General features: G+C 35.3%; 1 protein-coding gene across 8 annotated transcripts in view; it reads left to right on the top strand.

Annotated features, from left to right (window-relative positions):
- SOX6 (SRY-box transcription factor 6) overlaps positions 1-25,537 on the top strand; it is a 766,932-nt gene that overhangs the window by 256,901 nt on the left and 484,494 nt on the right. The window contains exon 7 of one of the 8 annotated variants that reach the window (XM_021926864.2): positions 8,517-8,632. The exons of 6 other annotated variants lie outside the window; for them this stretch is intronic. The gene's annotated coding sequence lies outside the window, so the exon portion shown is untranslated. Of the gene's footprint in view, positions 1-7,640; positions 8,633-25,537 lie in introns of those variants that run through there. One more of the 8 variants, XM_021926870.2, reaches the window with a different exon arrangement.

Genomic DNA, 25,537 nt, shown 5'->3' with positions numbered 1-25,537 from the left:
TTCTAGATACCATTAAGAATGTTTGTGATTCATGGGAGTAAGTAAAAATAGCAATATTAAGAGGAATTTGAAAGAAATTTATTTCAACCTTTATGGATGACTTTGAAGGGATCAAGACTTCATTGGAAGAGGTAACTGCAGATGTGGTAGAATAGCAAGAGAAGTGGAATTAGAAGTAGAATTAGAAGTGGAGCCTAAAGATGTGACTGAATTGCTGCAGTCTCATGATACAACTTTAACAGACGAGGAGTTGCTTCTTCTAAATGAACAAAGAAAGTGGTTTCTTCAGATGGAATCTGCCCTGGTGAAAGATGCTGTAAACATTGTTTAAATGATAACAAAGGATTTAGAATATTACATAAATGTAGTTGATAAAGCAGCAGCAGAGTTTTAGAGTATTGACTCAACTTTGAATGATGTTCTGCTGTGGGTAAAATGCTATCAAACAGCACTGTATACTACAGAAAAATATTTTGTAAAGGAAGAGTTAAAGAGGCAAACTTTGTTGTCTTATTTTAAGAAATTGCCACAGTCGCATCACGAGGTCAGGAGTTTGAGGCCAGCCTGGCCAACGTGGTGAAACTCCGTCTCTACTAAAAACACAAAAAATAGCCGGGTGTGGTGGTGTGCACCTGTAGTCCCAGCTACTCGGGAGGCTGAGGCAGAAAAATTGCTTGAACCCAGGAGGTGGAGGTTGCAGTGAGCCGAGATCGTGCCATTGCACTCCAACCTGGGCGACAGAGCAAGACTCCGTCTTGAAAAAATAAAACAAAACAAAACTAAAAAAGAGAAATTGCCACAGCCACCCCAACCTTCAGCAACTACCACCCTGACCAGTCAGCAGCCATCAACATCAAAACAAGAGCCTCCACCCATCAAAAAGATTACATCTCACTGAAGGCTCAAATGATCATTATGATTTTTTAGCAATAAAGTATTTTTAATTAAGGTATATACATTGTTTCTTAGACATCATGCCATTGTACACTTACCAGAGTACAGTATAGTGTCAACATAACTTATACGCACTGGGAAACCAAAATGTTTGCATGATTTGCTTTATCACAATATTTGCTTTATTGCAGTGGTCTGGCCCAAACCTGCAATATCTTCAAGCCATGCCTATACTAAGGCATACTGCTCTTCCCCATCCACAAAACACCATTATATTTTAAATAATATTTTGGAGAACAAAGGTACTTTTCATAAGTAAAGAAGACAAATTTCAAGAAAAAATTGAATGAACTTTAAAGATCTATTAAAGTATTTGAAATTAATCAATATATATTATATAGAAGTGGTGCAGAGTGTGTGGCAGGTATTAAAAATGTCTGTGTGTATGTAAACCTATATTTAAGTAACTTGCATTTAAAATATATGTGTATGTGTACATTGTTGTAAACTGTTGGTGTTTAAGGGGCTTTTTTACATTTGATAACAGCAAAGACACAGGAAACTTTCTTTGTTAGTTTACTGCTATAAACGGGTTTTAAAGAATATACTCCTAGGAAATTATTTGAAGTAAGTAATGTTATAAATTAGAGTTTAAATGATTCTGTATTTAAGCAGAGCTATTGAAAATTTATTTAATACCAGCTTTACCTTTCTTTTAATAATAGTATTGATTAGGACAGGCATTTTGAACCAGCTTAAAAAAATAGATATTCATGTTTAATATAGTTTAATACATTTTATGTATTTTAATGCTTTAATAATAAATTGTTATTTTATGACACGGTATCAATTTACATTTTATTATTTTTAGACGTAAGTCTTATGTAAAGCACAAAATTATATAAACTGGGGGGTCATTTAGATTAAACATAAACTTTTAATTTATGCAAGGTATTGTGGTAGGGATTAGGAGGCAAAGAAGATGGAGAAAGAAATATAAAGTATCTTTGAAGGGCTCTTTGTGAAAACAGAGGATTCTAAGGAACTGAACTTATTCTACTGGAAATCTGAGTGAAGGGAAATAATTTTGAGCTGTCCAAATCTTATCTTAGTTGCTTTGTCTCTTTTTTACCTCCTTTCTCTCTTCTTTTATATTATTTAGTCATTCCCTTTAGTAAGTTTTTAGGATGAGTAAAGTTTTTAAAGTGACAAATATAATTACCAGCATTTCAACCAAGATGGCTTTCATTAAAATATAGTTTACATTTCTTATCACCCAAAGGCTCTGTTTCCTGAATTCTTCACTTTATTTCCTCCACCAAGACACATTTAGACTAACTTTGAATGGTGGTGATCCAAGTAGCTGAGCACTTTCTTTTGATTTAACAAAGGGAAAGGCTAAAATTAGAAGGAGCACTGTTGATGTAGTTTCTGTATGGTTATTTCTGGAGTTCCACGTTTAAAAAAAAAAAAAAGGCCGGGCACGGTGGCTCACGCCTGTAATCCCAGCACTTTGGGAGGCCGAGGCAGGTGGATCACGAGGTCAGGAGATCGAGACCATCCTGGCTAACACAGTGAAATCCCGTCTCTACTAAAAATACAAAAAAATTAGCCGGGCGTGGTGGCGGGCGCCTGTAGTCCCAGCTAATCAGGAGGCTGAGGCAGGAGAATGGCCTCAGCCTCCCCAGTGAACCCGGGAGGCGGAGCTTGCAGTGAGCCGAGATCGCGCCACTGCACTCCAGCCTGGGCGACAGAGCGAGACTCCATCTCAAAAAAAAAAAAAAAACAAAAAAAAAAACCCAAAAACTTTTAGTCAGATTTTGTCTGGCCCCTTAGGCAGATGTCATGCTAGTCATACAGGCTTAAAGCAATTATTTTCTGATCTTGAGAATTTACATATGCTTGTTTAGGGCATGGGCTTTGGTGTTTCTTTGGTCAGTGATCTCAGGTTTTCCTAGGGCCGTGTCCTGACTGCAGAACCTTTTGGTTAAAGAAATATAGCCAGATGATACTATGACTAAGATAAGTCAGATGAAATTAACATGGCATCCAAAATTCCTGAGTTTCTACTTCTCTCATTTGTTATGGAAACTGTCCAACCACTTATACTGAAAGATGAGGCATCTAAAACGATAGAAATATTTATCTTGTCAGGCCTGAGAATAGGCAAATGGGTTCAACGACAATGACTTCTTCTATGAACCTTAATTTTCATGTCCTAGAACTGCTTATTTGCTACATGATCTAAGGCAGAAATTTATACCTCATGGCCATAGGAAGGTTTCTTAGTAAGGTGTGCAAGCCCGTCTATGAGATAAGGAAAATGGGATATTGTTTTGCACATCCATAATGAATGGGCTACACCAAGAGTGTGTGAGAACCGATTGGAATCTTACCTACTCAAATCAACTACCCAGGCCAGAAGAGGAAATCAATGAGAAGGAAAATGGCTATCTCTTCAGAAGCTGCATTTTATTCTAGTGGTGTTTTTTTTTTCCTTAAAAAAATAAAACTTCCTTTTTTTCTTTTCCTGAAGTAGGCATTGTGGAAGATTGCCTTATTTTGCATGTTCTTATCTCACATTTGATTTTTTAAATCTCTAATGAAAAATAATTATGTAATTCGGACCATTTAATTTTACCAGAGCAGTAAATGATGGGTTAAAGAAAAAACAAACAAACAGAAAAACAGACATAGTTTATTAGCTACCCTGCTTTTTCAGGTTACCCAAATCTTTTTAGTAATTTGATAATGAATTCCTGTAAAAAAATTCTATCTTGGCTCATGGTCTCTAATAGCAATCTTTTTCCTGAGGTCTCTGACAAGGATTTTATTGTGTGGTACAAAAAGTGATTATTGCCTAACTCTAGGCTTGAGGCAATAATAATACCAACAGAATATTAAGATAGTATAACACTTGATTCTGCAGACATTTAATTGACTGAATTTCACAAAAACTCTGTGGGATGAGTAGGAATTGTCTTTATTTTTGCAGAGTAGCAGGATTCAAACCTTGAATTCATGGTATAAATTTAGTGCTCCTTTCACAACACCGTGCTGTCCCCTTTCAGAGAGAATTTCAGCTCTCTTTTGTTTTTGATCACTATCTCAGTCTTCACTTGGTTGCTGTATAAATATTTTTGAAATTTTGAGATAGATTAAGTCAGGGAGGATATTGTAGGGACGTTTTTACCACTTACTTCATTTCCTCAGGTTCCTGGACCATTTGGTCCTCCCTGATATTTTCCTACTCCTCTATTCCAAAACTGCCACATGTCATGCTTCAGCTGAAAGTTTTTGAATTACATAGATTTTTAGGAAACAAACAAACAAAAATCACAAAATCATGTCTTTGTGGCATTTTAAAATGGAAAGAAATCTGTTTAAAATTGAGCATAGCCCAGACCAAAGATCCCTCAGTGAGAACATCTGTGATTTTAAGGACAAGTAGGTCTAAGTGTGTTATCTTTAAAAAATATTATTCCAGGCTAATCTTGACATAGAGCAGGTAAATAAAAAAGATGAGCTGTGAAAATCCACAAATAGGGCTTGAATGCCATTTTCCATGACAACGGGAGCTGCCCCATGAAAGCATTAATGCTGGGAATGTAAGGAATTTAAAATTGTGCCTTCTCAGTTTTACAGTTGTATGCTCATGTTAATTAGAGATATACTGACATTTGAAGTATCTACATTAATACACACAGCTACTATACATTTGTGAACTGTGGCCAGAAATCTACTTTAATTGAAAGGAGTTTGCTAATCTGTATGTGTATACCCATTACATTTTAAGCTTTTAAATTTTATATACTAGGGCCCTTAGATACTTGTTCTTTCTGCCCTGTCTACTTTCTGTTTCTAATTTATACCTGAAAGGACAGCCTGGCCTATTTTTAATCTCTTAGTGGTGTTTTGGAGCTGTATTGATGGAATTTTGAGAAAATAATATTTTTAATAGTGGTTTTTATTTGCTGTAATTTTGAATCTTTTTTTCCCTCTCTGACTTTCTAAATTACTGTTTTTTCTTGCAAACCTTTAAAATGGCCTGCCACCAAAATAAGGTAGGATTTAGGTTTATGAAATTTGCTTCACTGACTCTATTTAAGGACAAAAAAGCTACTCTTTATCGTCACACTATGGTTTTAGTCAGAAAAGCGCAATGTTAGAGACATTAATGGAATAAACAGTGAAAAGGAATTCTGGTTTTTCCAGTATAGCTGAGTTTTATCTTTCAGTCTTCATGTCAAGCCATGTGTCTTAATTTTTGATTTGCAAATAGGTTCACAATAGCTTGATGACTTTTTGAGGTCATTTTTAACCCTAGAATTTTTGCTTTGTCTGTCTTACATTTAAAGGAAGATCTTACATCGATTTTTTGCAAGCTTGTATTTCTTAAGAATCTGTCAGAATTTTTAACGTAATTGTTTTGTGTTTGTTGTCTAATGAAACTCCCGCACTTACTTTTTGGACCAGTCCCTGAATATTACACAAGGCCAGTTAGAAAGAGGCTTCATTTTTGTAGTACCAGAACAAACTGCTCTAAAAAGTTTGTTAATACTCTGGACTTGTTTCATTAAACCATTTTACTGGCACTGTTAAACCACTGAGACCTGGGACCATTAAAATTTACTCAGTTACTATTATTATTATTATTATGGCCTATTTTACACTTTATTACTTTTTTTTCACTGTACCAAGTTCCTCTGTTCTTTATTCTTTCATGTTGCTTACTACATATTGTGCCACCACAGCACATTTGGTAATTTCAAGTTAATTGCTCAATTATCAGTGATAGTCATGAAGCATTTGAAACATGCACGGTGGAAGATTTTCAAAATTTCAAAATAAGTTGGTGTGTCATAATCTTAAATGTGAAACATGCCAATATCTGCAGGCATAAAAATACACAGCCTGAGCTAGGCATTTCAGGAAGGCAAAAACCTACTCTTAAAATCAGGGCTTTTGTCTGGCACTGAAGTGTTTCATCTTCGCTAATTTCAAACAACATGTCTAAATTTGATCTTGGTTTACTTTTCAACTCTAAAAATTTGGTCGTAGTTTATAAAAGAAAATGGAAGTAAAACTGTATTGATTCTGTCTGAATGTTTTACCATGACCTCATAATCCTGTATTCACCGTAAAGTGGAATTGGTGTGAGGTGGATCCATGTTGGATGCCAATCAAGGAAGCTGACTTATTAAAGAAGCAGAACTCATAAGGCAATCCTCTAGTCAGAGGACAGTGTTACAGTGAAGATTGTATATTGATGATTTATTGATACTGAAAAACAAACCCACAAAAACAATGACACTTTGAGGACTTACTCTGAATCCTACACACTAGTATTCTCAGATGCCTTCAAAACAACTTACACATTATAGCAAAATAATTATTGTAACTCTTTTGGCAACTAGGCAAACTATCATTAAATTTTTGCATTAGTATTCAGTTTAGGGTTTTCTCTAAAGTAATATAGTGCCAACAGCTCTTTTTTTTTTAGATGTTATTATAGTTCTTTCACATTTTTATAGTACTGTAGTAAAGTTGAATTTACTGGATACATTTGAAGGTGGAGTAGAGTTCCTCAAGAGTCAACATTAAAGTGATTCAGTGCCTGATGGAGAAAAATTCTTTTTAACTTGAGATTGGAAACAATGTGGTAGTTGGGGGCAATTTTCTAAGAGCTGCTAATAAATTTGAATATTTCCCTAAAAAGCTGCTCTCTGAACTTGTTTTTAACCAAGAAGAGAAGTTTAATCATCTTCCAGTATTCTTACATAGCTTTCATTAATATTGAAAGTAACTAAGTGCATATAGAGAAGGGGAAATAAAGCCATTATTTAAGCTTAGTGATGGTCTCACATATAAAGAAGTGAAGAAGTGTCAATAAATACACTAATTGGGCATAGCTGGCTTTTTTGTTGTTGTTTAACCTTTAGCATGTCTTTTTTTTTTTAACTTTTAAGTTCGGGGGTACATGTGCAGGTTTGTTACATAGGTAAACTTGTGTCATGAGGGTTTTTTGTACAGATTATTTCATCCTCCAGGTATTAAGCCAAGTACCCATCAGTTAGTTTTTCTGGTCCTCTCCCTTCTCCCACTTTCCACCCTCTGATAAGCCCCAGTGTGTGTTGTTCCCCTCTATGTGTCCATGTGTTCTCATCACTTAGCTCCCACTTATAAGTAAGAATATGTGGTATTTGGTTTTCTGTTTCTGCATTAGTTTGCCAATAATAATGACCTCCAGCTCCATCCATGTCCTGCAAAGGACATGATGTCATTCTTTTTATGGCTGCATAGTATTCTATAGCGTGTATATACCACATTTTATTTATTCAGTCTATCATTGATAGTCATTTAGGTTGATTTCTTGTCCTTGCTATTGTGAATAGTGCTGCAATTAATATATGCATGCATGTGTCTTTATAACAGAATGACTTACATTCCTTTGGGTATATATCCAGTAATGGGGTTGCTGGGTTGCATGGTATTTCTGTCTTTAGGTCTTTGAGGAATCATCACACTGTCTTCCACAATGGTTGAACTAATTTACACTCCTCAAACAGTGTATAAGCATTCCTTTTTTCTCCACAATGTTACCAGCATCTGTTATTTTTTTACTTTTTAGTAATAGCCATTCTTACTGATATAAGATGGTATCCCATTGTGGTTTTGATTTGCGTTTCTCTAATGATCAGTGATGTTGAACTTTTTTTCATATGATTGTTGGCCACATGTACGTTTTCTTTTGAGAAGTGTCTGTTCACGTCCTTTGCCCACTTTTTCATGGTGTTGTTTTTTTCTTGTAATTTTGTTTAAGTTCCTAATAGATGTTGGGTATTAGGCCTTTATCAGATGTATAGTTTTCAAAAATCTTCCCCCATACTGTAGATTGTCTGTTTACTCTGTCAATAGTTTCTTTTGTTGCACAGAAGCTCTTTAATTAGATCACATTTGTCAATTTTTGCTTTTATTTTATAGCAGTGGTCTATAAGATGTAAAATATAGTCTGTCTATAATTCAGGAAAAAGTGAAGTCATTGATTACTCAGGTTTTTAGATAGAAATATTTTAGTAACTATTCAGTTTATAAAGATTGAATAATAAATGAAATGTGTCACTCTCAGCTTATAGTTTTATCTCAAGTTCATATTTTATGTTGTTTTGGAATATTGGTAAAAATGATTATAATTTCACCAAATTTTTGCTAGCTCCAAAGCATAAAAATGTAAGTTAAAGATTGCCAATAAAAGGTAAAGCATTTTGTGTATTCTCTCTCTCTCTTTGAGTATGACTTACATATTTATTGCTGGAGGTATTCAAAGACGTGAGGCAATGACAGTATAAAAAGAATAATTTCCAAATCATCACCTTTCATAGATAACTGGAAAAAGATAATATTCTTAGTGTTTATTCAAAAAAGTTTGTTCATGTGATGTAATGCTTGTTATTATTATTATTTGCTTAGCACTATAGGCTTGACACAGTGCTTACAAGAGAAGAAAAGATGGTCTCTACCCCCAGGACTTAAAACTTGTTATGTTGCTAGAGAGTTTATGTGGGTGGAGTTTTCTTTGGATACAAACTGTACTGGAGTTAGCTCTTTCTCTTTCTTTTCAGCTCACACAGTTTGATATAAACTTAAGTGAATGAATTCATTAATAAAAGCAGATTTTCTATTTTTATTTCACCTCTGGGCTATTTTATACCTTTGGAGCACACAAGCACAACAAAAGGTATGTTTTACAGTTAATTATTTTTCCCTTTTTGAATCCTGACATCATAGATAATTAAGCAACAGCATTAATGGAACCTAAGTCTCCACTCCTATAAGTGCCTACGTTGGGCAGAATATAGATTCTTTCTTTCCTTAAAGCTAAGGCAGGCTGGTGACAAGCCTATCACTTAGTTTTAATTACTGCCACTAGTATTCTGATGTTTCATTGAACAAAATGAAGAAATCCAGATGTATTATTTTTCCATTATTATATATATTGTAGAATCAGTAATCAGAATGGATTTTTTTTTTTTTAAGGGTGAGATTGATCTCACATATTTTGATATCTGATATAGTAGTAAGTGTGTGCTCATTGGATGACTGACAGTTTTAAGGGATTAAAACATTCTGAGCTTTGTCCTGGCAGAGGCAGTATGTGGAAGCCACTAATTATGTTGACTCTGTGACTAGTTAGAGTTTTTCCCTGGAATTGTAGTCACAAGACAGATTACTAAATGGCAATATCTGGGAGACATGAAAAATGTGGGTATAAACAAGAGAGTTGAGTGTCAGAAAACTTTGAGGGCCTTGGAGCTTTTTGAGACAATATGGTTGAACAAATGGAGAAAATATCTGTTCCTCCTACTTCATTGCAGTAATTAAGAAGAGGAGAAAAAGGCAGAGTGATAAGTTAAACAGTAAATGATTGAAATAAGAGATTTTTTGTAGAATCACAAAATGGATTTTAGGACTTTTTTAAGATGTGGAAATACTGCTTGGATCAGACAATACCAATGTAAAAGGAGTTCTACAGTTTTTCCCCCCTAATTTATGTAAAGTTTATTTATTTCAACTCAGTGCCCTCTAAGTACAACTTTAGGAATTTTAGGAAATGTATGTCTACTTGATAAAAACCAATGAGAACAATTTTGCTTTCTCTGGGTAAAGGTTAATATAGATGTGTATGAAAATAATCATCTATGTATTACACTCTGATATTGTATATCAGAGACCTTTAGAAAGTTCTCATTCATTGTAACTATGACCAAGAAGCGTGTTTATATCTGGTAGATCAAATAATCATGTGAATTAGGTTTATAATGTGGTATATGATGTTTTTAGTTTTGGGGGTTGGGAATCTCTTTGGAATCACTTTTCTGACAAGTAACTTACAGTGTAATGAATCTTCTTTCTCCTTCTTTTCCCCTTCCCCTTCCTTTTCCTTTCTCCTCTCTCTTCTGTCCTTCCTTTTTTTTCATTTAGAAAGAGATTGTTTCTAATTAGTCTGTATGCTATGTGCTGAGTTGTGTGATAGTACCTAAGACATGTATCTTAAATTGTATGCAGGGTCACCGTTTTGATTAAGAACTGAAAAGTACTGATTGGGCTTCTTATATAAACTAAAGGCACTCTAGTCCACTTTGGGCAATCAAAGAAACTAAGGAACTGTTGGAATTAGTTTTACTATTTTGGGGTGATGAAGATAGGATAATTAGAAAGAAATTATAGTCTTTATTGGCCCAGCAGTTTACTGAACTTGAATTAGGATTTGTGAAATTTTAAGGCTTATTGAATATTTGCTCTCTAAGAACAGGATAGAGAAATAATCGTGATCTTAAAAGGAGAATTTTACATTTTTTAGAAAGATCTCTTACAGTAAGATATCCTATATAACCATACAGTTATAACCATCAGGGATGTCCCTAGGTGTGTTCTCTGGCATTTCTTCCATACATAATGAGTTCATCTCAATTGTAGATGTTGGTCATTTGTTACGTGTAATTTAACTTAGGGATAAAAGGGATAAATATCCAATTGAACTAAAAAGATAACATTTATAAATTATCTCAAGGATACTACACAAAAGGTGAAGCTCAAATATGCCTGAAAGAAGGTTATGGATTGATTGAAGTTATGGTTATGTATAAGACTGTTAGAATGGCAAGCTGTGAAGCAATTTGAAATATCTAGAGGGAACAGCCTGCAACTCTCCCACAACAGAAACTAACGGTGCTCCAACACTTCCCAGTTTCTGTGGTGGGGGAGGAATGGGAGAGAATAGACAGTCAAGGGTCTATACTTGGCACAGAGAAGTTAACAAAAAACAGTTGCTGCTTGTGTTAAGAACCTGTATGTTCTAGATATAGTGCTAAGCACTTAGGTGTTGTTTTTAATCCTTTCAACACTATTGTAAGATAGCTTCCTCCCCTGCAATACCCAGTTATTTTCTCTAAATTCCGATTTCTTTTCTGCCTCCTTATCACTTAAAATGATTGGTATTATCATATATTTGTATATTTAGTTAATGTGTAGTCTCTACACTAGTTTAAAAGCTCTGTCAGGGAAGAGACCATGACTGTTTTGTTCAAACTTGTATGTGGAGTTTCTAGCACAGTGCCTGATATATAGTATGTTCCCAATAAATGTTTGTTGAAAGAATGAGTAAATGAACAAAAAATATATGAAGACAAGGAAGGAATGAATGAAAGGCAGAGCTAGAATTTAAACAGTTGATTTGAGTTTGAAACCAATTTGTTCCATTCCAGTATACCAGCAGGGTTTTATTTCATTTAGAATATTCTCTATTACAAATTTATCTGATAAAATTTTCATAGTTTGAGCTGTTTCAGAGCACCATAGACATTTGGCCTCAGAAGTGTTATATCTTAGTCTGAGGCTGAATGCCATGAAAAAGCCCTGCCTAATCCTTTTCTCATCCTGTGGGAATATTGCAACTGTCTTTTGGTGGTAGTTCTCTCTAGAAATACAGATGTCAGAGCCTGGATTTTAGGTTTCTGTTTCTCCTACTCAAAGAGTATGCACTTCTCTCCCTCATTCTCTGCAACTGACCCTTAATTTAGGTCCTTGGGCTGCTAAGTTGACTTTCAATAATGGACAGAGTGATTGTTGCCTTCCCTGCTGAGTTTTTTCCTGGAGGAGGGGTGTGTCACTGTGGGAGGAGTTGGGCTCAGCCAAAGGAACTCTTAGCCTGGCAGGTGCCTGGCACTGGGGCTTGGTTTGGTCTTTTAGCAGTGACCCCAGTTGTGCTGCTTAATTTTTTTCATGTTATTAATAAATATAATTGAGAGGAATTGTTTTGTTTTTGCATAATGCTTTTGACCATTTTCATGTCTATTTATTCCTTATGCCATCTTAAAAAAACTTTACTGTGCCTTTCCATTCTGCTTTCCAGGAAAGGAGGAAACATAAGCATGATGAGAGTAAACACTGTGGATGTGATTAGGTCAAACAGGAAGTGCCTATCTCCCAGATATATTGAATAGATACTTATTTAAATCTTGAAGTCAACTTAAAGTGTTCTATATAAACTCCCAAGACAGTACCAGAAACAGATGTGAAGGAATAACTATCTTTGCCTGGACCAAATTGCAATATTGAAGCTTCGGGCATATGGTAATTTATTGTTTGAAGCAGTCTGGCCTGCTTGGAAGTTAATAGCATAGTGAGAAGTGTTCTGACCCCATTAGGATCTTCATTCTGGATGGTATAACCAGTGGTTAATCTAATTTCCATCTTGATCTCTGAAAGCTATTTAAAGATGTGGTTATCTGTTTTCCCAGTTAAGACAAATCCTTTTTTGGTAGCAAATGTTTTCTTCCAAGAATAATGCTTGGCACCTATTGGAAACTAATTCAGCTCCACGAGTGTATACTAATTACTGACTTTTTTCAAAGCACAGCATTAGATGCTGCATTGGAAACAAATGCAAATATATTATACAAAGTCCCTGCCCTCAAGAACCTTAGAGTCTAGACGTAATTATTAAACTCTCTTATTCCTTTTTTTGTGTGTCCCTAGTGTCTAAGTGAACCAATGCATGGCTCAAAGAAGGAAAATGTTAATTAAATTGCATTTATTATTGCAGAGGAGATACACAGAGGAGAGGAGATGGAATTTCCTATGCAGAATATGTTAATAGAGTTAAAAATACTACTCTAGGAGTTTCAAAAAATTTAAGATATATCTCTTTAAGAGGGAGTACATTAAGAAATGACTTTTTGATATTCTTTAAAAGTTGGGTGGAATTTTGTCAGTGGAATAGGAGATGAAGAAAGGAGCATCCTGCTAGTGAGGGGACTAGCACAAGTGTGGGGAATATGGGGCAGACTAATGGAAGCACATAGTATGGGATAGGAAACAATAAGTTCAGATGGATTGAGGTATAGGTATGTATAGGCTAGAAAATTTAGTGTGATCATATCATCGTGATCCGTAAGGCTAAGCTAAGGCATTTGGTAGATCATAGGGGACCATCGCAACCAAATAGTCCAATAGTATGCCAAGAGCTTCACTTTTGAAAAATTAATTAAGTGAATAGTTAGTAGAGTCGATTAGAGGGAAAAAAAAAAAGACAAGCTACAGAAGCAGCTTGTGAGGACTACTGCAGAATTTCAGGTAAAAGGTAAAAGATTTAAACAAGTGATGAATAAGACTGGTAAGACTATATGTTATGGGAAGCATAAGAGAAAGGAATCAAAATGACTCTTATTGCTTTCTTCTTGTTCATCACAGTATTGAATTTTTGAAAAGTCAGAGGGAAATGATTGTACTAAATATCTCTTGTCAATGTGCAAGTCCATTTCCATCTCATTAATTAGATCCTCATTGAAAATTAACATTTTTTTTCTTCCCATGGAAGACTATGCAAAAGATACATTTTTAAAGGAACGAGGATATCCTTAAAGATATAATTGCCTTGAGGATTTAGAGGCATAACATAAATACAAAAGATATTAAGACTAGGACCTAAAGTGCGTAGGCAGGGCCTTGTTGATTTCAGAGACATAAGGTAAAACTTAGCTACCATGAATCTGAGAAAAGTGAAGATACTTGAGATTATGGCATTTTCATCAGGTGGCTCTCACATAGGGATTAGTGCATGGCATCTGTGAAGAATAGAACAGGTGCACATGGAGTTTGGTTACTTTTAAAACTCTCTCAGATAAAGTGATGACTATGACTCCCTGGTTATATTGCCACATTCTGTCCTTGTCCACAGGAGATATAGTTGCAGCAAATATTATGCTTAAGATGCAGGCTCTCTTCTACTTGTCCTTTTCAAGATGAGGGAATAGTGCAGGAAAACATATTCATAAGTGAGAAAAGACTTATTGAAATAAAAATTTAAAAATAGACTAAAAAAACCCACAATAAACTCAAAGTGACCCTGTTGGGGATCCTTGTCATTCATATTACCTTATCATTCATACTAACACTAACACTCACTCGTTCATTCACTCTATAAGAATATGAACTCAGAGATCTTCTATGAGGTGGGATTCAAAATAGAAAAGGAAGAATTAGTCCTCAGGAGTTTATAATCAGTTTGTGAGTGGAGATAAAATATATGTATATGAAAAAGAGGAACAAAAGGTTACTGATACAAAACCTAGTCATTTGTCCTTGGGAAACTCATTTTATATTTCTGAAAAAATTTTATTCCAGTAGGTATAGTAATTTCAGATGGACTTTTTGGTTGTCCAATATTTTAAATATATTGATTGATTCATAGTCTTTTAGTTTGCATTATTTTCAAAAATCAGTCCACTGTAATTCTTATATATGTTCCTTTATATGTAATATGCCATTTTCCTCTGGCTGCTTTTTTCTCCCCCTTTATCATTGGTTTTAGGCAATTCGATTATCATGTGCTTTGGTGTAGTTTTCTTAATGTTTCTTGAGATTGAGGTTATTTGAGATGCTTGGATCTGTGGGTTTGTGGTTTTCATTATATCTGGAAAATTTTCAGCCATTGTTTCTTAAAAATTTTTGTTCATATCCCTCCATATTATACATGTATATTATGCAGCTTGAAATTGTCCTACAACTCACTGCAACTCCCTGATTTTCTGTTCATTTTTTTCATCTTTTTCACCCCACACTTTGTTTTGTTCTAGATTGTTTCTATTTGTAAGTCTTCAAGTTCACTTATCTTTGTCCCTCAGTGTCTAATCTGCTTTTAATTCTACCCAGTGAACTCTTCATCTCAGATAATCTGTTTTCATCTTTATAAATTCAATTTGAATCTTTAAAAATATATTCTATTTCTTTGCTTAATATATTTAGTCTTTCTTTTAGCTCCATGAACAAATGAAATGAAAGTATCATAGCTGTTTTAATATCCTTGTCCACTAGTTTTATCATCTATGTCATTTCTGGAACAGTTTCAGTTGATTGATTTTTCTTCATGAGTTGTATTTTGTTTGTGTGGCTTCTTGGTATGGCTGGTAAATTTTTATTGGATACCAGAGACTGTAAATTTTACTATTTTAAGTGCTCAATATTTTTGTATTTCTATAAATATTTTTGAACTTTTTTTTTGGTATGCAGTTAAAGTGGAAATAGTTTGATTCTTGGTTTTATACTCTGTCATGCTTTCAATGCTTGCTTTTAAGCTCTGTTGTTTGGAACCAGGATGGCCTTTAGTGTAGGGATCATTCTCTTTACTACTGATGCAATACCATTCTAATATTCTGATCAATGTTGCTTGTGTTATGAAGCTTTACACTTTTGATGATGGGAAGATGACCTATTCCTGGCCTTGAATGAGCTCTGGGGTTTGCTCCTTCTGTTCCTTTTAAGTGTACTTTTCCCTAACCTTGGTTAGTTTCTTCATATACATGTACTAATTAATACTTGGTTAAGTTTTTGTGAGACTCTGCATATCTCTGAAACTCTATATGCAGGTCTCTTTTCGCCATTGCTCTACCCTACAAACTGTAGACACCTTGGCCCCTCTAGACTCCAAGTTCCATCTTCTTAACTCACTGAAATTATTAGAGTTCACCTCTGTGCATAGCAGTCAGTAGTTTCTCTCTCTATGCAGTAAGCTGGGACAACTGTAGGGATGACTTCATTTGTTTTACCTTTCTCAGGAATCACCATTTTTTTTTGCTGCTTCCTGTTTTCATATATTTTGCCCAGTTTTTTAGTAGTTTAAGCCAGCAGGATAAATCTGGTCCCTGTTAGTCCATCTTGGCCAGAGGCAGAAGTCTTCACAAATGTGAGGAATGTTATATAATATATATAAAGTTTTTTAAGTAAGAGTGCTTCACACATAGAAAGTATTTGATAAAAGATGGTTACTATTGCTGTTTCTCTTCCTGCTTCCTGTTCATCAGTAAAGCTTTATCTTACCAAATCTCTTATATGAAGCCTTCCTGAGCTACTTATTTCCCAAGTGATTGCTTATTCTTTATTCTTTGTACCCATATTACTTTTTTGCATACTTTTAAAATAAATTTTTAATTTTTGTGTGTACATAGTAGGTGAATATACTTATGGGCTAGCATACTTTTATTGCAACGTTTACAAATCTATGTTACAAATATTTTTCTATGTGTTGTGGCAGATTGTAAACTCTTAGAGAAATATCTGACTTGTCTACCTATCCCTAGTTTCCAACATATAGTAAGTGCTTATTTGTTACATAAAAGAAAAACTGAGTGTCTTACACCTTTTATGCAATCTTCAGAAATAGAATTTTTGATTGGGAAGGAAAGAGAGGTGGTTTGGAAGTCTGAGAACATTTGAGTAAATGAAAGCAGAGATGAAAGTAAGATTTTGGGGCCCCAGAGAGCAACATGAGAGCAAAAGGTGGTTGGTTGAGGTGGGTAGTATATATACAAATTATCATTATCATCATCATCATCATCATCATCATCAAGTTCCTGTGAAACTGAGAGTTTAGTGGGAGAGATACATTGTGATATGTTAGTGAAACAATTTTGTGACACCTTCAGCACAATAATGTAATATACATGGTAACGTTGATAACATTACAAAATGCAATTGTGTGAGTCAGTGTAACTTCAGCCATTGCTGTAAGGGCTTTTAAACAAAGTGCTAAAACTCAACATAGTTTTTGGAGTAGGTGGACCTTGGAAGAAAGTGGTGGGGATAGATAAACTAAGAAGCAGAAAAGAATTCTAGATAATAGAAAATAGCATAAATGCAAACACGGTGTAGGCTTTAAGTGAGCATAATATGGCAGCAAGAACAAATAGACCTTGGAGTTGAATACACTAGGGCTTCACTTGATGTGACTCTGATCAAATTACCTGGGCCTAGTCACAATTCCTTCATCTGTTAAATGAGTGTGGTTGTTGAGAAGATTATATGATGGATGGAGAAAATTTTTTCTATATTTGGTGATAGTGGGCCCATTAACTATTAGTTTCTTTTGTTTTAGACATTCTTTGTCTCCTGATGAGGAAAGGAAAATGCTTCAAGAAGGACTTTGTTATTCCTTATCACTTTGTGTAAGGGCCCAAGTGTAATATACATGAACGTAACTGATGTTCACGTTTATTTCTTATTTCCATGGCAAATTAGGATTGCATTGCATTTTTATGATCCAATACTAAGGAGGCCTACATCATTTATACACCTAAGTTTCTCACATATTCTAGGTTTAACTTGTGTTTAAATGTACTAGGATTATTGATTAAATTTTATGCACAAATTAAACTATTTTACTACCACAATTCAATATTTTTCAGGAATGCTTCTATTTATAGGCAGCATATCTATTGAATGAAAGATTGAAAAACAGAGTATCAGAAATCCTAAGTTTTCCCAAGTCTTGAATCCTTTTGTATTCATTTATTTATTCTGTGAATAAAATCAGTTTTGATTTCACTTTCCCATCAAGATAGAATATAAGGTACAGAGTAAAGTTTAAAAACCTTTGATTTTCAAAAATAATTATACTCTAAGTTCCCAATCAGTTTATAAAAGACTACTTTTAATGTGCACTTACCCACAAAACTAATTTGGATATATGGGAACTTCAAAGGTGGTTCTAGCATAACTAATGTAGAAAACAAGGAAATCTTTTATTTCTTCACTGGAGGAAAAATTCAGGACTCCTTCAGTTAACTAACTATATTTGGTTAAGAGAACTAAGGAATTTGCACAGTCAATAGAATAAATCGATAAACCATTGTCATTTTGGAGCCATTTTTCAGCACCCTTTTTGGTCCTCAGATGCTTGCATTGGCATACATAACTAATAGATTTTGTACATAATGCTGTTGATCCTGCCAAATGAACAGCCACCTTAAGTCATCTGCCTGGTATCTCAAGTGACTTGGCAAGGATCTGGCATGAGGTATCACCTGACTTCATCTGCTCTCTTCACTACAGACTGGTTCTTTGCATTTATAAACCTTAGTCTGGCCTCAATGGTGGTTTCCTTGATTGAGAGTCATCTTATTTTCAGCTGAAGACATGTTGCCTCCAGGATGCTGGTAAACATGTTGCAAAACTGTGTTTTGATGAATCTCACAAGACTCCTCTATAGAGAATGAATTAAAACCGAGGAGGTGACAGTGTTAATAATTCAGCATTTGGCAGCACTGTGGATATTAATGCATTTGTAGTTCACCTTGACAAACCTTGGCCCAATCACTAAAATGGACTAAACCCATCACTAAAATGAATTTAGTTATCTCAGTTTAGTCTCTGGTGAGAATTTTAATACTTTTTTTCAACCTATAGATGAGATAGAAAAGAATGTTAATCTCCCCTAAGACATACAAGGTTCATAACCCACTGGACTGTGTGTTATGAAATAAAATTTGTGTTACAATAAATTGACATCTTGATTTAGTGAAAATAAGATTTAAGAATTCTTATATCACATTATGGCTGATTTGGGGTATTTTTAATTGCCCATTCATTAAAAATTTCAGGTGACGTACCTATTTTGGCATTTCAGGCAAACATATAACTTTTATCTTTAAATACCAGTAATTTATGTAATCTATGCAGGTAAACTGTATAAATAATTTATTAGAAAAAAGCACTAATAGTAATACATACATATAATAGTTAAGTATATTCAGTACTTAGGACTTAAAGTTATTTTATAAAAATTACTTTCATGGGGGAAAAAATGTATCTTCTTGTATTAAAAGCCAATGTAATGACACATTCCTATTAAATTATTAATAGCTCCAGGACACACCTCATAATTTGGGAGTGTCTAAAAATAATATGGCAATGGCTGGAGTGGAAAGATCCTGCTCCTTAAAATTTGATTTGTTGAGCTGTCTGAATAATCTTTGTCCTTCTGATACATACCAAAAACATTTTACGATTGCAAAGGAGTTATTCTTAAGCTTTCTCTAACCCAGCCCCTTTCAGGTTGATATCACCACTTTGCTATCAGATTTTCTACATTTAAGAGTAGAAATGAAGAATTTAAACTATTATATAAAGAAAAAGTAATTTTATATAAAGAAAAAGTATTTGTATAAAGTAAAAGTCCTTGAAGTATTCAAATTCATATATCTACTTACAAATCCTAATTATTATATTCAAGTTGAACTACAAGGGGTTAGGTTTATACATTCAAAATATTTAAAATAATGTTTTGTGGTGATAAACTGTGGTTTACATTACTTGGTGAAAAACACAGACAATAAAACTGAAAGGAAGTAAAGAAATCAAATTGAGACAATTTTGTTTTAGCTCTTTATATAGCTGATCTAAATTTTTAATAAATTTCAGCAGTCAGAGACTTATATTTAAGTATTATGTTTTTATTAACATGAATCTTCAAATGGGAAATTATGTCCACATGATAAATATGTGGGGTTAATGATAGTAATTTGCCACCTGTGTCACAAAGCATCTCCTTTTGACCCGTAAGTAAAAATTTCTATAGTTTTCTTGCTAAGTCTTTAGAGTCTAAGAGATCAGAATTAAGAGGAAAAAAGTGTTAGCAGTATAAAAATCTCAATCTTGCCAAGAAATCATGCATAAGGTCTATAAATAAGTAGAAAAGAATTATAAGTATGTTTTAAATAGCAGATTGGATCAATTAAAATAAGTTGTAGGTGTGTCTTCCTTATGCTATGGTAGTAATAAATGGCATTGTGCTACAATGGAATAGATCTTCAACCATAAGCTAGTTTGGTTACTTTGGCTCAATTTCTTTCCACTTCTGTTTTCCTTGCAAAGGAGAATGCACTGTATCTCTGTTAGCGATGTACATTTCTCTTGCCCTGGAAAATCGTAAAGTCCAACTTGCCTTTTGACACAGTCTAAGCTGCTTGGATTAGGTAAAGCTGATCTTAAAAGAGAAAAATCAGATACTCAGCAAACCCTAGCAGATATTTTGACACACTGTTAGAGCTTTTAAGAGTCATCATAAATTTAAACATTACCTTTCCTAGTACAGAAACCACAATAATAAATGTGGTTTGAATATTTTATGAATGACTGAGCACCCTGCTTTGCTAATAAGTCCTCTGGAAAGTTATGACTTTTTTGGGATGGTTTTACTTTTGGAAGAAGGAGTGTTCAAGAGAAGCTACTGATGAGGTGTCATATAATTTTACAAGTTGCATAACTGCTTTTAACTACTAAACTATCTCTGATTAAAATAACAATTGAGCTTGTAATTTTTTTCTGAACAGCTGCTGCTACAGGGGGTCATTACCTTGGAGAGCTAAAAAATAATCGTACTCCTGGTACATGAGTTATGTAGTCTTGTGTTTTACAGCAAAACACAAAGTTTAAAGTCTATAGAAGAATGTTATTTGAAAGCTGTCAAACCATGTTAAAAAAGACTGCATCGTCAAAAGGCCCTAGTGGCCACGATTCTGCATGTAGCCTTGTCTTATTCATTATAAAATGCATGTTTATAAAGTTCCACAGAGCATCCAATTCCCAATTCACTTATATCAGCAAGACTTAACTTGCTCATTAATCTAAATTCTTTTGCAACTTTAATCTACATGTTTAATTAATCATAAAATGAGGCGGTAAGTAATTTCAGCAATGTGTGGCTTGTTATCAGATGCATTTAATCACTCTTCTGTGAGCTCATTTGGAAACACCTGAAGATGTCGAGTGCAGTTTGAATAAGCATAAATTATTCTTTGTCAGTGTACTTCACTCAACTAATAAGACATTAATTTAAAAGGCACTGTTTGTCATTTTTAGATCTTTACCAATATTTTTAGCTTAGCAATGTAACTCTAATTGTATATAAGATTCACAACTGGTGCCCGACATAGGAAAGGGTAAGAGTTTAATTCATTTTTCTTATTTACATGTAATTATGTCATGTAATCTTAGTTTTTAATGAGGATTAACCATCTTGTAAGTATTCATATGCTTTTGGAATAAGGTACTAATGAATTATAGTTGGAAAAATTATTTGTTGGTACAAAGGCTTGTGATTCCTTGTTTCCTGTCTAGGTCAGAACCGAAATGAGGTGAGCTTTGGGAGAGGGCATAGATTTGAGGATATAGGTACTACACAGGGATTATAAGATGCAAGTCTTAACCTTAAAAAAATCCAAGTAAGTTAGTGATATTCACCTGTCTCACATAATAACATATATAGCCTTTATATGGGACTAGGTAGCCTAAAATAATAACAGTCCCATTTTCCCCCTAGTTTGTTAACAATTGATGATGGTATTTTAGAAAAAGGTAAAAATAGCAACAACAATAGTAACAAAAACCCACTCATAGCTTCACAGGAAAAAAAGTCATGAGAGAAGAATGATTATACAATTTGATGTCAGGAGTATGGGAATAAAAATTGTGTTTTATAGGATGTCATCACCTGTCCTGTTTATGCCATCTTGGTTTATACCGAGAGCAGTGACACACGGTAAGAATAATTATCTCAGTGGAAACAAATTTATTTACCTGCTGTGGAGCATCCCTGTTCATCTTACTCATGAACTCATCTCACTCATTCATTGTCTATGGATTGTCAGCGGTGAGCCAGAGGGGATGATTCCTGAAAAGGGAATATTGGTTTGAGTTGAAATATAGCTATATTCTCCATTTTTATTTGACGTGCACATCTCCTGGGCTTCTTCCCTTTCTTCAGGGATCCTTTACACTGAGCTAACAGTTATTTATATGTCCATTTTTTGCCCTATGCCTCACGACTATGTAAAATTTTTTTCCTCTTTTCTTTTCTAAGGGAAAACAAAGTCCCAGGAAATCTCATTTGTACAGTTCAACTCATACAGGCCATAGCAGCACATTGAAATGAAATGCCATTTACCCTTATATCACTTAAAGCCTACAGATTTTTTTTAGAACTACTGAAGAAAACTTTAAACAGTGGAGACTTCCTCAAAATCAAGCTTAAAAAACATTTTATTTGAACTTAACTTTCCTGATAAGAATATTCTTCTCATTCTTGTATAATCTTTGTGAACAAATTCATATAGTCTAATATGAAGGCTTGCTATCATTTTTTTTGAATATGAATCCTCAAGCTTCCTTAACTCACCTTTCCTTGGAAAACCTAAAATAATTTTTCCAAATACGTTTATTTTCTAATTTCTTGATGTGGGTGCAAAGAAAGAACAAAGGCTGCCTCCCCTAAGCCCAACTCATATGTGAGAGGCTGCCCTGTTGTCCTAAGTCTCTTCACACAAAGGCATTGATTTATTTGGTAAAATACCACATATTAACTGTAACTTTTTGTTCTGTGACATACTTCAAGAGGAAAATGATAAATGCAGTTCCATGCAGCACTTACATGTATTTATGCGGATATATACCTCTACAACTTTATCCAACTGTACTAAACACACACATACTTTGCCTTATCACAAACAAGGCCGTATCACTTAAACGTGCTGCTGCTGCTGCCTCTTTTTTTTTCTTTTTTTGAGACAGGGTCTTGCTCTGTCATCCAAACTGGAGTGCAGTGGCATGACCATGGCTCAAGTAGCTGAGACTCCAGGTGCATGCCACCATGTCTGGCTAATTTTTAAACTTTTTTTGTTGAGATGGGGTTTCACTATGTTGCCAGGGCTGGTCCGAACTCCTGGGCTCAAGCAGTCCTTTCTCATTGGCCTCCCAAAGTGTTGGGAGGCATGAGCCAGCGCCCCTGACCTTAAACATACTTCTTTAATGGATACTTCACAGTTGATTAGGATGCACAATACCCAGAATGATGGACTGCTTCAGCAGGTGCAGCTGAATGAGTGGGCCTTCCATCCCCAGCTGCACTGGCAGGATGGTTAGGAGGGCTTTTATTTTAATGCACAACTTATATGGCTGAAGGACAGCATGTTGGTAAAGAAAGAGATTACTAATGGCAAAGGGAGTGGCTGAAGAACGAGTAAGTAACATGTACACATTACTCCATAATGTGGCTGGGTAATACTATGTGGTGTTCACTAACATGTGCTCTCGGGGAAGACTTTTGGAAGTCCTGAGTAGACATCCAGTCTTCAGTTGCTGTGGGACTTCAGGCTCATTAGATGAATGAGAATGTCAGGGTGCAGTTAGTTACAGGCAACACTCTGACTTCATATTATGAGTCTTGATCCTGTATATTAAAAATGGGAGAGCAATTATATATTCAGTTATAATCTATGCTACCTTGGAGAAAGTCCTCCCCTCAAAATTATTATTATTTTTTGAGACAGGATCTTGCTCTGTTGCCCAGGCTGGAGTGCAATGGTGTGATCTCGGCTGCATCCTCTGCATCCCTGGCTCAAATGATCCTCCTGCCTCAGCCTCCCAAGCAGCTGGGACTACAGGCATGTGCCACATGCCTGGCTAATTTTCGTGTTTTTTGTAGAGACAGCGTTTTGCTATTTTGCCCACTATGGTCAACTGCTAGGCTCAAGCAATCCACCTGCCTTAGCCTCCCAAAGGGCTAGGATTACAGGTATGAGCCACTGCACCTGGTGTCCCCCAAATCATTAAGTAAAATTTTGTTCTAATTTTTACTGAAAAGTCCATGTGTTCTTTTCTACAAACACCTTCGTAATTTTTTTCCATGCATCTTTGCTTTGGATCCTGGCTTTATTGGTGAACATTTATGCCTTTCTGTAGCAATCTGGTTTTTCTTAGCTAACTGAAATGGGCATTTATTAGATCATTTAAGAATCGTATCAATATAATGTATTTGGTGACTTTATGACAAGTTCTTACGATAGATGTTCAAAACTCTGCTCAGGTGACATTTTTATGGATCCATTTAGTTTTTGTCATATATGAAAACAAAGCATTGAGTTGTGCAGATGGTTAAATGTGCATTGAGTTATTTCTCTGGAATCTGCATGAGAATGAACCGACTTGTAGTTGTATTAACTTTTCTAGTGCCCAGGTTAGAAAGTTTGATCTGTGTAGTTTTTAAAGGCAGCATCCAAATCACTTATATTCAGAAGAATATGGTAATAGATTTAGAAGCTGTCTATATTTTCCCCATTATCCACAATACATAGTATTGGCAATATGATTTTCACTCTTTATTGTCAACATATCAACAATGTGCGATAGCCACTAATAATCATTTGTTAATGCATGCTTCCAAGTTCTGTATCTGAAAATCTCAGACTTCATATATGGTAAATGATGGAGTAATTTATAACTTTTATGTTGAATTCTTGCTACTTTAAAAAAAATTGTGCTTCTCCTTTTTTAAAGGAGACTTACTTAACAGCTGATACTCAATTACCTGGATTTTTAGTATTTTTTTAATATCACAAAAAGATTTCTCTGAAGTTTGCACAGGGGTCTATTTGTAGGCGGTTTCCAACTTACTGATGGGTAAGGTTCTGAAAGTTATAAGTTAGCTGTCTGGAATAGATAGTCTCATAGAAACCAGGTGATTTGGTGATGGTGATTTGGTTCCTTGGGTAACCTACTGAAACCCGTTTACTACATAATGTGGCTGAATAATATTATTGATAGTGCTATAGTATTTAGCTACTGTCTGTCAAGTGACTTTGAAATGTCATTTTGAAATCTAACTTTCGTAGCATTATTCTGATGAATTTTTGGTAGCGCGATTTGACTTTTTCTACCTCCATTCTACCAGTTCACAATGCATTCTAGCAGTGGAAATAAAAAAACCTATTGAGATGGAATTTGGGAGGTAAGGAGGACTTACTGATATCCCTAGCTATAGAAAGAAAGTAACTGGGTATCCTGGCTGAAAGAGGAAGGATGTGATGATCCTCATGGCCGTGTTGTGGAGATGTATGTCTGCTTATACATGGCAGGCATTCAATTGTAGGTTTATATATTTTAAAAATAAAGAAGGGTGGGAGGCCGAGACAGGCGGATCACGAGGTCAGGAGATCGAGACCATCCTGGCTAACACGATGAAACCCCGTCTCTACTAAAAAGTACAAAAAACTAGCCGGGCGTGGTGGCGGGCGCCTGTAGTCCCAGCTACTCGGGAGGCTGAGGCAGGAGAATGACGTAAACCCGGGAGGCGGAGCTTGCAGTGAGCCGAGATTGCGCCACTGCACTCCATGCACTCCAGCCTGGGCGACAGAGCGAGACTCGGTCTCAAAAAAAAAAAAAAAAAAGAAGGGGCGGCCAGGCGCGGTGGCTCACGCCTGTAATCCCAACACTTTGGGAGGTCAAGGAGAGCAGATCACAAGGTCGGGAGATCTAGACCATCCTGGCTAACACGGTGAAACCCCGTCTCCACTAAAAACACAAAAAATTAGCCGGGCGTGGTAGCGGGCGCCTGTAGTCCCAGCTACTCAGGAGGCTGAGGCAGGAGAATGGCGTGAACCCAGGAGGCAGAGCTTGCAGTGAGCCAAGATCGTGCCACTGCGCTCCAGCTTGGGTGACAGAGCGAGACTCCGTCTCAAAAAAAAAAAAAAAAGAAAAGAAAAAAGGGGGGCATTTTATGATTTTTACACTGATTCGTCAAAGGTTGGAGAAACCCAATACTTCTGCTTGTTCACCATGCCTCACAGTATATTCCAAGTATTTCCATTGTGTGTCTTCTACTTACTCTACCACCCCATGCCCCACAATTTGGACTCTTGATTTTTAAATGGTAGCAAGGGTGAGAGTAGGTAAGTTTCTAATACCAGAATTATTTTGAAATATATTATTATTATTATCATTATCTAGGGACAGCGTCTCATTCTGTCACCTGGGC

Source organism: Papio anubis, chromosome 12 (assembly GCF_008728515.1).
Source record: "Papio anubis isolate 15944 chromosome 12, Panubis1.0, whole genome shotgun sequence".
In the NCBI taxonomy this organism is placed as follows: Eukaryota; Metazoa; Chordata; class Mammalia; order Primates; family Cercopithecidae; genus Papio; species Papio anubis.
This window is presented reverse-complemented; position numbering and strand designations above follow the sequence as displayed.